The sequence below is a fragment of the Cydia splendana genome, chromosome 1 (assembly GCF_910591565.1).
Source record: "Cydia splendana chromosome 1, ilCydSple1.2, whole genome shotgun sequence".
Classification (NCBI taxonomy): Eukaryota; Metazoa; Arthropoda; class Insecta; order Lepidoptera; family Tortricidae; genus Cydia; species Cydia splendana.
The window spans coordinates 27,927,325-27,943,199 of record NC_085960.1 but is presented as its reverse complement, the minus strand read 5'-3'; the positions used below and the strand labels follow the sequence as shown (position 1 = coordinate 27,943,199).

Here is a 15,875-nt window from a genome sequence, read left to right as displayed (position 1 = left end):
CTATACATTTAATGAAGTATAGGTAAAATAGTGAGGATGATACTTGATTCCACAGTCAAACTAAATGTAGTTTTGTGGAGCTTTGTCCATAGCAAAAAAGTTATTAACTTCTTATGTAATAAATAACTAAATAAGTAAAATATACTTCGGCTCGGACGGAATTAACAGTCAAGAGTCAGAACGGAGTATGAATAAAATCTTGTGTTCGGAAAGTAAGTTTTAAAGCAGATTTTGTTTTGGGCATTTAGTAGTTTGTGCGAAATTTTTCACGGTTCCATTAATTGAATCTTTCGTAAAACAAATTTCTCGTCTCCCCCTTCCTTTTATCTTTTCAGGCGGAGGCCCTATGGTTGACTAGTAGAGAACGCCTAAGCGCATTTAGTCCACTTTTTGAACGTGTTTTGTGCAATATAGTATAAAATAATTAAAAATATATACTACGCATCTGCCTGGAAGTGGTGCTACCTAGGCTTAGCTTAGTTACCTACATCCCAATTATTTTATATGATGTTTAATTCACAAGTTCAATCGGAGAAGTTCATGCTAACCACCGTTTTAATATTGTACCTATTTCTATAGACATTAAAATAAACTCATTCCATATGAGCACGATCCAGTCCAGCAGCCCAGCGAGTTTAATTCCATTACGATTCATGTGCAATGTTAAGAAGCTTAAACATAAATTGAACGAGTTCGGAGCATAGAGTATTTGGTGAAGTAATTAATTTTTGTTAGGGTGTTCTGTTTAATGGGCTGCGGACATGTGGGGCGGGACCGAAGGGATTAAACACCAACAACAGCCGGACGGCCATATGGTAACGTTGTCATGTCCGATTCTTCGCACGTTATTGAGGGTAAATGTAATATACACGCTAAGTCATGCAACGTTCTCATCTCATCCGCGTCTATATTGGTGTCTATGTGGAAATTCGAAACTTGTACGCAGGAAACATACTCAGAATGCCTTTATTGAACGGAGAATATAGTAGTAATATACTTAGTAGTGCCTAAAGTCTGTATCTTTAGGTACCTATTTAAATAAAAGTAAACAAAATCTAGCCTCAAATGGCTCCTTAAGCCAGTTGAGGATAGATGAAACCATTACATGTTAAAATAATGTAGGTTAAAGTCAGGTCGTTCAGTGGCAGATCCAGGTGCTTTTGTATTTGGTTGGTTAACCAATAAATGTTATAACTACCCCAAAATGTACAAATTGTTTGTTTACTTGTATTTAAATACCTAAAGATACAGAGTATAGGAATAGTATTAGTACTAGGGATTATTCGACATTCATGCCAATATCGTTTTAGTAGAGTAGGTAACGTTTCATTCAAATTATTAGCTTTTGTAGTTTCGGCTCGGCGTTAATGAGTCAGTCAGCCAGTCAGTCGGTCAGGATATACTGCTTAGGGTGCCCGGTAATAAATGGAAAACCTTCTAATTCTACCCACCGACAGCACCTTAGGTTAATCCAGAAAAAGACCACTGTCAGAAGCAAGCCATCTAAATGAATTTTGACCCTTGTTACAAGATCTGGCCATAAAAAGACCTAACTCCTACTACTACCTACCAGTTCGAAATATCCCAACCATCATACAGTATACCACCTATTCTATTTTGGTCTAATCGATGCAAGCTGCCTGTACCAAGATAGAAATGCAGTGACATTTAAATTGGATTCATAAAGTTCGTATTCGTCTATGAAAATAGGGTTGTACATATTTTGTTTGTATTAACCCTTATTACGCACAGAAAACCAAGGTACTTCAACCCGCCATACCGCCGCCAATGATTCTGCTTAAAAAGAGAGTCAAAAGTTATGTATTTCGCAGAACATTAGTTGACCGAGAGTTAGCGAAGGTCTCCGTTTCAGCTTTCGTATACCTGGATGTTCTCCTCTACAGGTCGCATTTCTTAATCGATTCTCGTGAAATTTTGTGAGCAGGGTCGGTAGTTAGATTCTTTTTGTCTCGTTTTTTAGAAAATGTTTAAAATGGCGAAAATTGGCTTAAATGTCTAAAGCGCCAGTAAAGTCTATGGCACTTAAGACTATAGTGAGTTCGCTGTGATAATGGTTCAACGAGGTAAGTTTTTTTTTACATTTTTTTTTAAGTTTTATCGTGCGGTCTCCAGCTCACAGAGCCACTAGTCATTAGTTAGATATAAAGATTATTGTTTGGACGATGGTATTACAAAATCGATTAGAATTTGTTTTTATTTTTTAAACAAACGAAATAAAACAAAAATCAACTCTATTCCATTTAATAATAATCTAAATTTCAATAAAGGTAATTAGCACTATTATTAATTAGAACGGTGGGCCGTGGGATCCTCTAGAGGTGAAAAAAAATATCTCCTGTCTAATAATATCATCCGTATATTTTTCACAAAAATAGAGTTTCTCTAGCTTTTTCAATTACTCAAGCTTTAAAATGCAAGGTGCAGGTAAGTTTACGTTAATAAGTTACGTTAAAACGTATACCTGTAAAATAAACTGGCGTTGTTTCAAATAAACTGAATGTTATAGATCAATTCTTCAATTAATTAATTCTTCAATTGCGTTACATTCGACTCCAATTTTGAGAGAGACGAAATTTAACGTTCTTATTTTCCTGATACAATCCGTAACAACGTCGATAAAATAACGGACGGGTGCAAATATGCATCAATCAATATCGAACTAATACCCAAAGCTCAACACAACATAAGTGGGGAATATATACCCACTAAGTTATTTACTTGTTGCATACAGTAATAATAAAAACTATTTCCTCACGGGCGCTATCTTTACATTTAGTTACAATATGTTACATTACCACACCTCTACTTGTTACAAAAGCCTTTTTATCATCCTTGAATCATATCCTGAATTCAATTAGTTACAAGGACGAGTTTTCACTCCAATTCTAATGCCATATTTAAGAATAAGTATATTGCTATGAATACATAAAACGCACAGACACTCTCGATTACTTTGATCGCCCGGATGTCGCAGTCATTCCCAACTGCTTTGCGAACATTCTCCAATAAATATACTTACACTTTAATTTTAGAATAAACGTGTAACTCGCAGCAGTCCTCACTAGGGCCTTTCATGCCCCTATAAAGTTAGCTGACTCGTGTTTATTTGATGGTCGTATATTGCAGCTCACTGTGAGTCGCAAATAAGTGCCTTTTTATAGCGCGATGACATAAATGTTGCGACCTATGGTCTTTCAACTACGAGGCGATACGAAATCGGAGGTCGGAATCGGATAAGTGACAATATACATTCATCACGTATAAATAACCAAAAAAAAATAGTAGGTAGGTAGGTAGTATCGACCGATTCTAATTTTAGAATTTGTTATGATTTCGAATTGGTTTTGACACCTACGACCTTGACGATCGTCTTTGTGATTATCTGATAGAATAAATGTAAATGTATTCTGTATAAATGTATGTATATAGCTAATTAATGTACTTTGTTAATGTATGAATGTTGTAGTTTGAAGAATAATTTTAAATTCGCATGCTGTCTTGAGATAGCGGATCAAGGTGGATCCATTATTAACCTAACTTTAATACCTGTACTAACCCTTTTTCTGCAAATAAATATGAATGAATGAATGAATGTATAAGAAAGTAATAAAGGTCGGAACATTGACATATAATATCTAAAGACTGGCCTTACGGACAATATGAATGGGGCCAGTACAGCGGTGTGACACCGCTACAACGCGATTAGTTGATGAGTTCGCATCAAGCGCGCGTTTGGTTGATGAGTTCACATCACGCGCGTGATTGGTCGCAACTAATTGCGTAAGGCTGCACGATTGGCTCGAATTCATGAGTGACACCACTGAACCAGTACCATTTTTAGTGCCCGTAAGGCCAGTCCTTAGATATAATAGGTCAATGGGTCGGAATTGCTAATTTACCACTGTTTAGCGGCTGCCTTCGATTTCGCTAAACTGCGATGTGGGTGGGTAAATCTACTACCTAAGCTCAATTTCAGTGATTTTCTGGATAAAGGATTTAACCGAATACTAGATCTCATGTCAAACTAGACAGCAGTGGATGCTGTTATACCTAATGGTAATTAAGTTCATTAAACTGTGATGCACTGGACTTGATTGCGGCATGTAGCCGGCATTGGGTTACGGTGACCGTCGGTTCAAAGCTAACGAGCACGGGGCAGACGTGAACCCGCACTCATTTGCGACGTCGCTCGCTGCCGGTTGATTGGTTAATTGCTTCGTTTAATCAATTGACCGCTTGAGACACGCCGCTCGGTTTAGATGCAGGCACAGTTATTGCTCGCTAACTCGCAATAAATCCTAGTTAGGGAACGGTTTTATTCAATAAATACCTTTGACGACGACGACGACGAATAGGGTTGTAATTACATAATTTAAAAACCTTTTCAGAAATCATGAATTATCAGTTGTGCGGTGGTTTTGCATTTTAACATGGTGAGCACAACACATATAAGTCAAATACAATTATACCTTCAACTACACCTTAGCTATAACAGCTTCTGGCTAATTACTTTTAAGTCAAAAAAAGGGAGGACTCTAGGCTAGGCCATTGAGCTATTATTACTAACATACGGACGGACGTATTTTATTGTGTAGGTAAACATTAAACAATGCGTTTAATTTATTTAGGCAACAAACAGTCTCCGACAGTCTCGGTGTTATTTATTTTAAGGCTCGATTAATAGGACCTTTATAGCTGGTCAAGCAAATCTTGTCACTAAAAAAAGGCGCGACATTCAAATTTTGTATGGGACGAAATCCCTTCGCGCCTACATTTATCAAATTTGCCGCCTTTTTCTACTGACAAGATCTGCTTGACCAAGTATAGTTGAGAATTAAATATTGATTGCTAACAAATATATGGCTATAGTAAAAGAATATAGCATTACCTTGTAAAAAAATATAGTTGTTTGAGGACAAAGTTGATATTTAACTCCTTGTGCTAATGATACCCGAGCATTCCGAGCAAGCGAAAGATTCCAAAATTGAACGGCGAACGTAGCGAGTGTTTAAAAAAATGTAATTTTGAGCGTTGCGATGGTTTCAAAGCCACGAGAATTAAACAAATTTGCTCCCGAGTGAAATACAATTTTTGACATTGGAAATGTCTTTTCGTTCGCTCCAGTATACGGTCCGATTTCACGAAAAAGTGCGATCCCCTTATATCTCGGAAAGTTGTGAAGATATGATATTAAAAAATAGGCTCAAAAGACGCATAATCACGAGAGCTGTAAGGTGCAAAAATAATTATTCGAGAAAGTCAAAAACAAAAAAAGTTATGGTCGAAATAGTGAAAATAAAATTCAATTTTTTCCGAATTTTTGATTTTGGTGCTCGATAATTTGGAAACGAAGAATGATATCAAAAATTTGAGAAAAACGGCTCTGGACAATTTAGTCAGCTACAATTTGAGCCTAAAACAAAGACGATCGGGTTAAGGGTTTGCCCTGTAGCCCCTAACCTTAAAATAGTCAAAAAGTCAGAACGACATTTTTCACAGGACATTTATGACTTCATGTTTCGCAGAGTTCGTTATCGGGTGTTTGTTGTTTATCGGGATTATGACGGCAGAATAACACTTGCACTGCGTGGGCTTTCAAAATCGCTGCAGATTTTTCTTGGTCTAACTCTATCTATCCTGTTTGAGACGGGCGTAGATAACGCACTATTCGACAATCTATGCATTCTTGTGGTGGTGGAAATAGAAATAGAGATAGAGGGAGAGGGAGAGGGAGAGGGAGAGGGAGAGGGAGAGGGAGAGGGAGAGGGAGAGGGAGAGGGAGAGGGAGAGGGAGAGGGAGAGGGAGAGGGAGAGGGAGAGGGAGAGGGAGAGGGAGAGGGAGAGGGAGAGGGAGAGGGAGAGGGAGAGGGAGAGGGAGAGGGAGAGGGAGAGGGAGAGGGAGAGGGAGAGGGAGAGGGAGAGGGAGAGGGAGAGGGAGAGGGAGAGGGAGAGGGAGAGGGAGAGGGAGAGGGAGAGGGAGAGGGAGAGGGAGAGGGAGAGGGAGAGGGAGAGGGAGAGGGAGAGGGAGAGGGAGAGGGAGAGGGAGAGGGAGAGGGAGAGGGAGAGGGAGAGGGAGAGGGAGAGGGAGAGGGAGAGGGAGAGGGAGAGGGAGAGGGAGAGGGAGAGGGAGAGGGAGAGGGAGAGGGAGAGGGAGAGGGAGAGGGAGAGGGAGAGGGAGAGGGAGAGGAGAGGGAGAGGGAGAGGGAGAGGGAGAGGGAGAGGGAGAGGGAGAGGGAGAGGGAGAGGGAGAGGGAGAGGGAGAGGGAGAGGGAGAGGGAGAGGGAGAGGGAGAGGGAGAGGGAGAGGGAGAGGGAGAGGGAGAGGGAGAGGGAGAGGGAGAGGGAGAGGGAGAGGGAGAGGGAGAGAGGGAGAGGGAGAGGGAGAGGGAGAGGGAGAGGGAGAGGGAGAGGGAGAGGGAGAGGGAGAGGGAGAGGGAGAGGGAGAGGGAGAGGGAGAGGGAGAGGGAGAGGGAGAGGGAGAGGGAGAGGGAGAGGGAGAGGGAGAGGGAGAGGGAGAGGGAGAGGGAGAGGGAGAGGGAGAGGGAGAGGGAGAGGGAGAGGGAGAGGGAGAGGGAGAGGGAGAGGGAGAGGGAGAGGGAGAGGGAGAGGGAGAGGGAGAGGGAGAGGGAGAGGGAGAGGGAGAGGGAGAGGGAGAGGGAGAGGGAGAGGGAGAGGGAGAGGGAGAGGGAGAGGGAGAGGGAGAGGGAGAGGGAGAGGGAGAGGGAGAGGGAGAGGGAGAGGGAGAGGGAGAGGGAGAGGGAGAGGGAGAGGGAGAGGAGAGGGAGAGGGAGAGGGAGAGGGAGAGGGAGAGGGAGAGGGAGAGGGAGAGGGAGAGGGAGAGGGAGAGGGAGAGGGAGAGGGAGAGGGAGAGGGAGAGGGAGAGGGAGAGGGAGAGGGAGAGGGAGAGGGAGAGGGAGAGGGAGAGGGAGAGGGAGAGGGAGAGGGAGAGGGAGAGGGAGAGGGAGAGGGAGAGGGAGAGGGAGAGGGAGAGGGGAGGAGGGAGAGGGAGAGGGAGAGGAGAGGGAGAGGGAGAGGGAGAGGGAGAGGAGAGGGAGAGGGAGAGGGAGAGGGAGAGGGAGAGGGAGAGGGAGAGGGAGAGGGAGAGGGAGAGGGAGAGGGAGAGGGAGAGGGAGAAACACAAAATAAAAACTTATACAGAGAAACATAAAAAAGAAAAAGTGCCACGAAATGGTCTCACCTCAGCATGTTGCTGGCGGCTGCTAGCAGATAGGTGATGCTGAACCCTGGTAGTACCTATTGGAACTCAGGTTTGGTGCAACATAGACAAACGCTGTTATGGTCATCTCTCGTCGCGTCAAACTGCTGTCAAGAAAATTTCATATCTTGCAGCAAATGGGCCGCTGCCGATCACCACTTCTCGAGTTGACTACGGATTTGCCGTGTGATAATTTTCTTGTACTTTGAACATTAATATATCCTGCTTATTAATCGAAAAATGAAATATGTACCTATACTTATGCGCCACGGCGACAATTATTTAAACTTGGATACGCGTGTGGAAATTTTGCAATTTGTTTGTTCACATGCGTTATGTCCAGGATACTTGTGTTAGTCTAAGAATAAAATAATTATCATTCAACGTTGTAGTTTTATTTTGTAACTTTTTCCTTATCCAGACTTTCTCGTCGCTCAGCGACAATATTTTTTCGAATTCCGTAGATTCATTTCCAATGTGCTCGATAGTCGTGTGAGGCACGAAATCTGTGAATTTTTTCACCATATCAATGCGAGTAAAAAATACTATAGAGTATAGAACATTACAAATTTTATTAATTCACTCGCTAGTTAAATTTTCATCCAATTTTATCACTGCGCTCACTAGTTAAGTTTATATTTATACCTAAGTGCACGTTACTCATGTAAGTGAATTACTGTTATTCTTTTTGAGAAAATAAAATATCTTTAAACCGAAATCAAATACAAATGAACGTTATTAAGTATTTATCATTCAAATTCATCACTTAAAAGTCAGTTCAAATTTTTCATTTGATTACTTTGCCACTTTTGTGAGTAAATAGGTGGTCACTCTTGTGGTGTTAGGGAGAGGGACTGCGATCCACGCTCCGGGTTACAATCTGGTGCAGGGGATTTCGTTGACTACACTATACTTAAGGGGCCCACTGACTAACAGTCCGCCGGACGATATCGGCCTGTCAGTTGTTCGAAACTGTCAAAATTTTGTTCTAACCGACAGGCCGATACCGTCCGGCGGACTGTTAATCAGTGGGCCCCTTTACAGCGTGGAAACGCTGCTAGTGTGATGGGAACTTTTTGGCCGGTTGCGATTCGGGGCGGTCCTTTAAAATGACTTTATTATAATAATTTGCATAAGGGAAAATTATGTAGCCTGTTGCGGATAGCTTTATTGTTTCTGTGAAACGACGACACCTGTTGCTGATTGATGGTTGTACCACTTGTACCCACCTGACGGAACCTACGTTGCGGATTTGAATTGTTGTCTTGTAAACTGATTTTAAATATTAATGGAAATAAATGTTAATAAGTAAAATCGCGAAGCGTCTGGTTGACGTAACTGGTGACCGAAGGGCTGGCGGCTACCTCGCACAACGTATCAGCATTGCGATACAGCGAGAAAATGCCGCCAGCATCCTTGGTACAATGCCTCAGGGGCCTATTTTAGATTTAAGCTAGTTAATAATTTCGTATAGTAGTACCACTGTATATATTGTATGTAAATAAATGATTAAAAAAAAAGTAAAATCTGTATTATTTCAAATTATTTATTTGTTAAACGTAGGTAGGTAAATCATATAGTATCTTAAATGTATCATATAGTATCACTATGCTTCCCCACAATATGGCACACTAATAGCTATAGAGGACATGTAGCGTGCAATTATAAACTAAGTCTTAATTGATATTAAAATATACTCTGCTGATGTAGCGAAAATGAATGTACATGCATGTTACATTATTAATAACATACGTAACTTCATAATAGTACGAGTACGTATTAAAAGTCAGCGCCCATATTTTAGGGGTGCTGAAAGGACTTACCAGCAACCTACTTTTCCAGTCTCGTCTGAAAACCGCCATCTATTTTAGGAATCATTGTCAAGTCAATCGATTGGTGGATATCTACTCCAATATTCCAGCTAGATACATACAAGTTGCTTTCATCGTATGAGAACCAAGAGAAAATAAACTAAGAGATTACAGTCAATACAAAAACGGACTACTTTGCCAAGAATAGGTGTTTGCTCTTGAGTTTTCAATGAGAAAATGAACTGTGCAGCGCATTAATTATCTAAGCTATACCTTTCGCGTCGTATGATGATCCTTATGACAGTTAATTTTTATATTGAGGACCTGTCACGTAAAATGTTTTTGAAGTTCAAGCACATCAATTTAATAAGACATGTAACATTTAAGAAATAAAATTATATTGGTAAAACAAATTTAAATAATTATATTTTAAATTAATCCCGGCCAAAAGAGACTTGCAGGACCTGTCATAGGGGTCATCATTGGCCGCGATAGGTATAATTATTGGTGACATTGCGAGTGGCTCTAATAAATGCTATCTTACTCCTACGAGTACATCAAGCATAATATATGCATGGGGTAAGAAGAAATGGCAAAGTATAATTATTATTACTCCATGGACTTATTGGATATCGCTGTAATCTGGCAAGACGTGCTACATGTGCAAGTGCTGGAAAAATTATTTACATATTTACAGTGCGAGAAAGAAACGTGGTACATTTATTTTCATTCGTGCTAAGTTGGAGCCTACCGTCCCCTACTGAGAAAATGCATAAAGATAGGTTTTCATTTTCACATAAAGCAAACAAGTAAAGTGGTGGCTATAAGTAACTTAACATACCTACGAGTATAGTACAAATTATACAATGTACTTAGGTAGAAGTGGACGATTTAATGATTATGGGGCACCGACGTTTTAGTTGAAAGTAGTTTAAAAGTCAAGTAAAGCGGAATAAACCGTCCAGTAAAGTGGAAGGTTAGTAACCAAATGGCTGTTGTAAATTTTGTTTCTTTTGTGTGTTGGGAACTTTGTCCATTAACAGTTCCTTCAGTTTTTTTTTTATATGGCGACTTTTGAGGATAACTCTTAATAGAGAATAAGTAAAGATCCCATATAAGCAAACTTTACGAAATGATCTCTATTTGATCTCATTTTTATATTACGTATTCGCAGCATCCTTATATCGCTAATATGGATCGCTCGTAAGAGCGCGATGCACTGCAAGTAGTTAATTTTAAAAACAAGACATATAAGTAATGGTAGGTAAATATCTACCTACTCTTAATCTACTTCCATACTACATCCATCTTCCGATCTATTGTGAGTAAACATCCTTGAAACGAATGCCTACCCTGCTTAGATCCCTAACCAACTGGTGTTAGTTGCCCATTTACGTTGAATTAATTCTCTGTGTGAATCTATTAGTAACGCTAATGATGGGTCAGAAATTCTAGTCGTAGCCTGAATTAGTTTGTACATTAAGGGCACGTGTTCAGTAGGCCTGTCATCCTTAGGGCGTTTTCACACTATCCGATGCGATATCGAATGTCGGATACAACCTCAAAAAAGTAAAATGTAGAAAAGTGCCTGTTCATATTGATTTATTGATTTAATAAGATTATCATTGGGCAAAAGAACACGTTAATGGACGAAAAAAAGGACTTGATGCCATAGGGCATAGCAGTTAGTCAGTTAGTCCTACAAGTGTTATCCAACATCCGATGTTCTGTGCATTCCGCGCTGAATTCGCGTCGCTTCCGCTACCGCGTCAATGTGACGGAGCCTTAAGCCCACGATCGGGATCACCTGCAATTGCCCATCATAGCCAATGGTGTAGAGGAGTCATTTGGTCAAACTAAACTGCTCTAATGCCCTAGTCACGCGATTGATTCCTGTCTACTCCCCAAAAGGGGAAGAGGAAAAACCGGGCATGTGCGAGTCGGGCTCGCGCACGAAGGATTCCGTACCATAATGCAAAAACGGCAAAAAAAAAAAAGGTCACCCATCCAAGTACTGACCCCGCCCGACGTTGCTTAACTTCGGTCAAAAATCACGTTTGTTGTATGGGAGCCCCGCTTAAATCTTTTTTTTATTCTGTTTTTAGTATTTGTTGTTATAGCGGCAACAGAAATACATCATCTGTGAAAATTTCAACTGTCTAGCTATCACGGTTTGTGAGATAGAGCCTGGTGACAGACGGACGGACGGACAGACGGACGGACGGACGGACAGCGGAGTCTTAGTAATAGGGTCTCGTTTTACCCTTTGGGTACGGAACCCTAAAAACGGCTCCGGCGGTCCAGTTCGCGCTCTTTTTTTATACCTACCTACTATTGCACTTTCCCAACTCAGTATTAGACAAGTCGAATGGGCCCATAGGATATTTTTTAAGTCGAGTAAAAAGTGAATCAATCATCAAAGCGTAAGGTATATATATTGTCAAACATAGCCCGTTGCAATCAAGGCTCCCTTTGTACATTTTTGGCGAGCCATGCTATTAATATACCGGAGGTCTTAATCTCAAACGTTCATATAAGTAATAATAAAAATAACATTGCGAATTTTTTGCATTATTTATTCTTGTCTTTGGCCGCCTATCTTCGCTCGCACGAGAGCACGTGTATCACATTTCTGTGCCACCACGCATAGCAACCATGTCTGAAGTTCGAAAACTCATTCAATTAAGTAAAGCTAAGTATTTGCTGTAATCTCGCGCAATAAAGGGATGTCATTAATTAAACGAAAAAGTAACGTAGGCTTCCAGTGCCATGGCAGAAAATAGTACATTACGATATACGAGTAAGTGAAAAAATAGGAGTGGCGATAAATTAAAGCACGACCGAAGGGAGTGATAGACTGAAACCGAGAGCTACTACAATTTCCATTTCCCACATGATCTCTTCGATAGGAGTATCTAGTGCAAATAGTGCTATATACAATAAGGATCAGCAGATCGTGTTTTTTTAACTGTTAGTTATCTGTGGCATCATACGTGATTTAGGCAATCCTTTACGTCGCGACTTTTTTAGTCCAACGCACTTTTAACGATATTAATTTACATACGACGTATCCCTTAAAAGCCAAGATAGCTGCAAGGCAATGTTTATTTATTATATTATATTATTATGCCTATAGGTATATACCTCTGTATATTTTTTGTGTAATGAATGCATGAATAATAGAACCTGCGTAGGACTATCATGACATGACTTTCCTCTCCTTTTAGGGAATCCTTTGCATCTCGGCTTTTGTAATCAAAAAGTACATTTAATGCGTACCTGCATATGCATACCTACTTATACCGATTTTATCAGTGCTCCGCATATTAGCAAGACGATACAACTAGTGATATGCCGTTACCATAAATTACGAGAACAGAGAGAAATATCGGGTAATTTTCTCGGTACCTGAAGTTCTCCGTACGGCGAATTATTGATAAAGTTGCTAAGTACCTATTCCTTTTTTTTAACTTTTTCTACAGAATTGTATTTTATTTAGTGACTATAATATTTACTGAAAATTTCGAAAAGATCGGACAAAAGGAACTAGTTATTACCAAAATTACCGCCTAAATTACGGGGGAACTTTACAATGAATGTTCTCGGGGTACATTTGTAACAGAATATGTATTTAACTTTTTTCAATAATGTTATAATTGAATTGTAGTAGTAAAATATTTTTCTTTTTGTTTTACTTACATGAGTTTTATGGAGAAGTTTGATTTTTTTCACTGCTCTTCAGAATAGCAGATATAAGTATTTGATAATAATTTTAGCCTGATACCTCCTCGTGTTCCTGAGAAGCGACAGACAGACGGATATACCATTTTTGCCGACTTGAGGTACGGTACCCTAAAAAATAAGTATCAAAATTATCAATAATTCCGTATCACTTACTTTGTCAACATTAACATCGTTCTCCTAATCAAGAATTCTTGAGGAATCAGAATCGTTAACTACGGCTGCTATTGGATCCTTCATTAAATTTTACATAGTTTAATGTCAACAATCTGTGTCACCTCTTTGAATAAAGGACAATTTATTTTTAGTCCAGCAAACCAAATTTGTCATAAGAAAAAAGGCAGAAAATTATAAAAAGAAGGCGCGAAGGGTTGGTGACCCATACAAATTTTGAATTTCGCGCTCGTTTTTTTTTTAAACAAATCGGTTTGCCAGACTTATAGTTACAACGACTAACAATAATATTAACGAAATAAAAATAGTTATTTGTTTCACTCGGGGGCAAAGTTGTTGTTTAACCGCTCGTGCTAATATTGATACCCGAGCAAGCGAAAGATTCCAAAATGGAATCTTAGCGTTGCGAGGGTTTCAAAGCACGAGGGTTAAACAAAATTTGCCCCCGAGTGAAACACAAAATTTTTCACCACACCAACCCGAAGCAAATATTAAATGTAAAATATCAAATAAAATCAAACCAAATCAAATTTAAATGAATGTTATTAAATATTTATCATCCAAAATCATCATTTAAAAGTCAATTCTACCAGCAAAGTGCAACTTTACTATCCGTTTTTGAAGTGCAAAGTAAGTCTTTCCGAGCTGGTGTGGTGAAAATAATATTGTCTACATCAAAGTTTTTTTTTAAACTGGCAATGCATATTTGCGATTACGGCTTCGATTGCGTGAGCCATGCGACAGACAAAGTCCTAGACCATTACCATGATTGTAAGGGTTCCGTAGCCAAATTAGTAAAAACGGAACCGTATAATTTCATCATGTCAGTCAGTATGTCAGCTGATTGTTTTTTTCAGTAAACATCAACGCATGTAGAGCATAATTCGAGGTTCCGGTAAAATTGGGATTACTTTGAATCGCGGGGAAACATCGATTATCGATTCCATTTTCAAAATATAAGGAATTGGGTTTTTGAACGCTTTCATCATGTTTCTGTTAAGGTTGCCAACCACATCATAATCATAATTAAGCTTGCGTTCAAAAATCAACGCACTATGTATTTCTCATAAATCGATGATCAATTTTTCCCCTTGCCGCAAATCAAAGTAACCCTAGTTTACGGTTTTTTAAAATACCTGTATGATTGCTAAGAATTTTTGTTTTAATGAATACTTTCAATAAAAAGTTTTTCGAAATGATCGGTTGCCATAAACGTTTTTTTTTTCCTTATTACTTTTTAATTAGGCAAATAGACTTAGGTGCTGCGAAAATTTAATGGATTTTGTCGTATCGTATGAAGGTACGGAACCCTCCATCATGCGTGGTCGGACACGCACTTTACCGGTTTTTTTAATAAGGCCAACCTTGATAGGTCCTCGGCCAACAATGTTATCATTTAAACTCAAATCAACGAAATTAATAATCCACACTCCTTAACACAAATATTTAGTACCTAATTAATTAGGTGTTACGAACTAAGTACCTAATCCTAATTATATGTCAAATTAAAAGCTATGTTATCATATCTACTAAATATACACGTGCGTAAAAAACCATGAATGGGAAAACTAAGCGAAGTTATTGTGTTTTTTTACCTACTAAATATCTAAGATAATTTTTAATACATATAATAAGTCAAATTTCTTATAAAAAAAATCACAATGAGAAGCTGGAATTGAAAACCTAATACGTACTAAACTCTAAAACTCAGTACATATTTCCTAAGAAAACGTTTATAACTTATATCAAAAATAATTGAAGACATCATTCAAAAATTTAAAAACACACTACTACTTAATAATTTATTTAACACTGTACATCAGAAACAAAAAATATTGTCAAACTCACCCATTCTGCTTCAATTAAACTCCATCATTCCAAATAGAACTGTGTTCTCTGCTACAAACACACACCACACAGATGGCTGCTAACTAATTTGCATCCAATTTTGTTCAGAGCACTGCGCACTTTTTCTCGTTGGAAAAGTTCGTGAAAGTTTTGCGAGTAGCGGAGCGTGGGTGGCGTGTGGCCAGCGTGCGCGACTCGAGGCTCCGTGCCGACTGAACCCGCAGCCCCACACGCCCACCCGGCCCTCCCTCCTGTTGCCTGCTACCCTCCGCACACGGAACTTCAGACGCTAATAAAAACTTATACCCACAAAAAGTACCCGCTGCCCCATATCGGAACGTGTTATCTCGCACAATTTCAACCACAACAATCGCTAAACTTTTGTTAACATATTTACGTGAGGTAAGTGCAGTTGATGTTTAAAGAATTATTTGTAGTTTTTTTTTTGAGATAAACATAATCGTTGCAAAAGCAGTTCACTATTAAATTGGCTCATTGCAAAATCGGTCAAGACTGTGTTGGACTTATTACTATTAAAATGTTTTATTATCAACCAACTTCAAAATATCGACGGAGAATTTTTTTAATCTTCGGGTCTTTGTTTTTTTAGTTCCCGTTGTTCCCCGATTCCTAATACGGTTTATTAGAAAACATTTTTTGATAAAGTGAATATTTTAGGAAATAATCGCCTCGGTAGAAACAAAATGTATGTGAGTTTTTTTTTCGTGTCAACCCTATGGTGTGAGATGTTGTTGGAAAGGTCTTTCAAAATGAATAGGGGTTTTAGAAGAACATTTTTTGATAAAGTGAATATTTTCGGAAATAATCGCTTTGATAGAAACAAAATGTTTGTGACAATTTTTTTATCGTTTCAACCTTATAGTGTGGGGTGTCGTTGGATAGGCCTTTCAAAATAAATAGGGGTCTTTAAACAAGATTTCTTGATAAAGTGAATCATTTCGGAAATAATCGTTTAGAAAGAAAAAAAAAGGTTTTTCCTTCTAACTTTTGAACCATCTGTTCAAAAAATATGAAAAAAATTATGAAAATAGTGCTTAAAAAACT

General features: G+C 39.2%; 1 protein-coding gene across 1 annotated transcript in view; it reads right to left on the bottom strand.

Annotated features, from left to right (window-relative positions):
- LOC134797686 (uncharacterized) overlaps positions 1–15,205 on the bottom strand; it is a 131,063-nt gene extending 115,858 nt beyond the window's left edge. Inside the window, exon 1 of the mRNA XM_063770033.1 lies at positions 14,811–15,205. The gene's annotated coding sequence lies outside the window, so the exon portion shown is untranslated. The remainder of the gene's footprint in view (positions 1–14,810) is intronic.
- Between the last annotated feature and the right edge of the window lie 670 nt (positions 15,206–15,875).